The sequence below is a fragment of the Athene cunicularia genome, assembly GCF_003259725.1.
Source record: "Athene cunicularia isolate RWA chromosome 13 unlocalized genomic scaffold, athCun1 chr13_part1, whole genome shotgun sequence".
In the NCBI taxonomy this organism is placed as follows: Eukaryota; Metazoa; Chordata; class Aves; order Strigiformes; family Strigidae; genus Athene; species Athene cunicularia.
Genome location: NW_020799117.1, coordinates 10,009,650 through 10,013,865, shown reverse-complemented (window position 1 = coordinate 10,013,865; position 4,216 = coordinate 10,009,650).

Below are 4,216 nucleotides of genomic sequence, written 5' to 3'. Positions count from 1 at the left end.
GGTTGGCATGGCTGCAGCATCAGGGCAGCAGCGGGAGATGCAGAGGAGTTGAGGGGGCTGCAGGGGGGGCAAAGCACTGCAGGGAACCGCGGGGATGTGCCCGGGCAGCCCCAGGCAGGGGCCGGCAGCGCCAGCCCAGCGCCCACCTTTGGGCGTTGCCGGTGTCTCATCACCCGAGGCGCGGGTGCCCGGCTCGCCCAGCGGCGTGGCGGCCGGGCTGGACTCGCAGGGGCTGCAGCCCGCTGCTGAGGCCTTGCGGTAGGCGTCCGACTGGCTGCCTGCAGACAAGGGAGAGGGGGTGGCGTGGGGGGGCTGCCCACATGGAGGGGGGACCAGCACCCCAGCACTGCCCCTGCTCCTGCCCCACGCCAACCTGGCCATGAGGTGTCAAATGCACGTCACCATGTACCTGCCACCACGTTATCCTCTCCTGTGGTGGCAGGGCAGAGGCACCATGGGTGCAGAAACCACCATGCCCCCTTGGGGTGTCCCAAAGGCCCCACACAGCTGCAGCCCCCACATCTGCCAGGTACAGAGACTGGCAGCCCCATATCCGCCGTGGTGCACGTGGCCCTGCCCACACATCGCCCAGCTGGGCCCTGGCACAGCCTCGCCTCTGCAGGCACAGCTCCGTGCCCTGCTACCCCTGGCTGGGGACAGGGGGCAAAGCCCCACACGGCCCCATGCATCATCTGGCCCCTTCTGCCCCACAGGCACAGCCCCACACGATCCTGGACAGAGACTTTTCCATCCCGTGCTGCCCCACGGGCACAGTCCTGTGTGGTCCAGGGCACAGCCTGCCCTGTCCCCCTCTGCCCCATGGGCACAGCCTGCTCCATCCACCTCTGCCCTGTGTACAGAGCTGCCCTGTGGCTCCTCTGTCCCACGGGCACAGCCTGCTCCATCCCACGGCAGAGCATCATCTCCCCAGGCACAGCTCTGCCCTGTGCCCATCTGTCCCACGGGCACAGCCTGCCCGGTGCCCCCTCCCCATACCATGGGCACAACCTGCCCCACAGGCACAACCTGATGCATCCCCCACCCCAGGGGCAGAGTGCCCACCATGGGCCCAGCCCCAGCCAGGGAGTGCGGGGTGCCCGTGGGTGTGGGTACAGTCCCCGTCTGGGTGCCCAGCCCCCTCGGGGTGCCTGCATGAGGGGCGCTGCCTCTGCTGTCAGTCCAGTGTGCCGTGGGGCTGGGGTGGGCTGTGGGGTGGCCGCCCATGGCTCGACCCCCCCCCGGAGCTGTGCACTCAGGGGCTCCCAGCTACCTACATGGGAAGAAAGAGGAGAGATTTGGGGTGCGGTGGCAGGTGATATAGGGGAAGGGGGTCCGTGGGGGGGAGGAGGAGGAGGAGGAGGAAGAAGGCGGCCCACTGTCAGCTGTCTTTATGAAAGGACAGTGCAGACGACCTGCTGAGAGAAAGACAGACAGACAGACGGACGGAGAGAGAGAGAGAGAGCAAAGAGATGGGTCAGTCCCTGCTCAGTGTAGCCATGGCGGGGCCAGGGCACCGGGGCACTGGGATGGGAGGATGGAGGGATGGGAGACAGCACCAACAGTGGGGTGGGAGGATGGTGAGACAAGAAGATGGAAAGACAGCAGGACAGAAGGATGGGAGGCAGTGCTACATGGCCAGGTGGGGAGAAAGGCCAGGACACGGCCATGGGACCAACTATCTGCTCAGGCACAGCACAGCCCCACAGCACGAACCCACAGCACAAACCCACGGCACAACTCACGGTACAACTCACGGCACGGCCCCACGGCACGGCCACAACACACAGCCCACAGCACAGCCCACGGCACAGCCCCACAGCATCGCCCCGAGGCACAACTCCACAGCACAGCCCCACGGCACAGCCCATGGCATGACCCCACAGCAAGAACACACATCGCGGGCCCCGCCGACCCTGGCACAGCCCCTCCAGCACAGCACCCCAGCACAACCCCCCCACAGCCTCATGACGTGGCCCCACAGCCGGAGGCACCAACAGGACAGCCAGCCTCTGCCCTCGAGCCACAGAGTCCCAGAGCTGGACCCTGGACTGTGGGGCACCCCCTGCCAGCTGGGAGCATGTCGGGTGCACCACTCCTTCCTGCTTCTTTTATCTGCCCCCCGTGGGATGAGTTTCCTCTCCAAGCCACACCTGGACCTCCAGTTACCCCACCACCACCGCACTGACCACACTGCCACGCCAGCTGCCGGCGCGGTGCTGTGACAGGTGAGCGGACAACCCCCAGCAGGGAGTATGATGAGCCCCCCGCCTTGCTGAAGACACCCCAGCATCCAGCATCCAGCCCCTGCCAAGCTGCCCCAGCTGCAGGGGCCACGTGAGGTGCAGTGGCAGTGGCGGTGATGGTGGCACAGCAGAGAGGGAGGATCCTCCGCTGTCCTCATGCCCCCGGCACTCACAGCCGCAGCACCGAGGATGACGGAGTGGGCATTACAGCCCTGGTCTCCCCAGCTCCTGCTGCGACCTGCAGGGAACCCCAGCAGCACCGCACTCACCTGCTCTGCAGCCCCCCCTGACCTCTCGGTGCCCTCCCCGGTGCCCTCAGCCCGCCCAACCCCTCACCTGTCCTGTGGCTGCCTGGCGAGACAGCGTCACTGCTGCCCGATGCCACCCGCTCCTGCTGCTTGAAGAAGTCCCGGGGGTTGTCGGGCCGCTGAGCGATGATGGCAGCAGCCTCCTGCAGGGATGGGGGAGGCTGAGACCCACCGCCCCAGTGGCATGGGGCTGAAGGACCACCCCCCATGGCTGGGCAGCAAGGACAGGCCCTGGGCATGGCCGCCACATTCACCTCCACTTCTGACTCCGATTTCCTGAGCTGCTGCCTGTCGTCCTCCTCTTGCTGCTCCCCCTGGGAAGAGACGTGGTGTCACCCCCCAGCCCCGGGTCGTCCTGGGGACCTGGCTAGGGAAAGCCATTCCCCGGGGGTGATGCCGGGTGGCAGCTCCAGCTCCAACCCCAGCCCCACGCCCGCCGCAGCACTTACGAAGATGGACTGCTCCTTCAGGCGCTGCCGGGCCTCCTCCGCCTCCATGCTCTGCTGCTTCCTCCTGCGATGAGGGCATGGGAGAGGGGCTGGGCACCGGCTCCTGCCAGTCCCTGCCCCAACCCCATCCCCTGAATGAACACCCCTGCGCCCACTCAGAGGCTTGCAGCATGTGCACAGCCATCCCGGACAGGCACATCCTTGCACAGGAGCCCCACCCCGGCCCCCGCCGTGCCTGTGCTCCTCGATCTGCTCCTCGCGCTCCCGGTAGCGCCGCTCCCGCTCCTCCTGCTCCAGCCGCTCCTGCTCCATCCGCTCCTGCTCGAACCGCAGCCGGGCATCCAGGGCCTTTTTCCGCTCCTCCTCCTTACGCAATTCCTCCTCTTTCTGGGGTGGGGGGATATGAAGGAGGGGGCTGCCCATCAGCCCGCCAGCGGCTCACCCTGCTCCCCAAGAGCTACCAGCTGCCCCCACCCCATACCCCACCTTGGCCTGTTCCCAGAACTGCTCCCGGTTGAGCCGCTTCATCTCCACGGTGGCGTCGGTTTTCTGGTAAGTGGTGCCCTGGGACGGAGGAGAGGCAGGGGGGGCGGAGGGGCTGGGATCAGCGAGGGGGAATAACAGTAAGCGGCACACGGGGTGACGGGCTGCAGCAGACAGGAGCCCTGGGCGGGAGGGATGCCCCACGCCCGCCGCCATCGCCGCCATCGCCACCACGGGGACATTACCACGGGCTCGGTGTTCTCGTCCTCCCGAAGCCGCAGGCGGTGCAGCACCGGGCTGGAGACGCGGGCCAGCCCGTTGGAGAGCCGCTGTCCGATGGCCCCTGGGTCGATGTCCTCCACACTGCTGGCATTGACAATGACGTCCACGCCCTGGGTAGGGGACAATCAGCCATCAGAGACCAGGGTCAGTGTCCCGGTGGCATTGTCCCTCTCCCTGGCATTACCCACCTGGAAGAATTCAGCGATCTTGGCCACGTGGCTGGCGCAGGCACATTTGCGGGCATCCGGCACGTCCTCACCCACCTGTGGCAGCCAGGGAGGGGCTGAGCCAGGGAGGGGCGACAGGGTGACCCCCACCCCACTGACCACCACAGGGCAGCGGGGCCATGGGGCACCTGCACACCCCCCCCCGGCCACGGCAGGCTCCTCCCTCACACCCAGCCATGCTCCTGCCAACTCTGCAGCCCTCCCCCAGCATGCCCCCCCCCCAC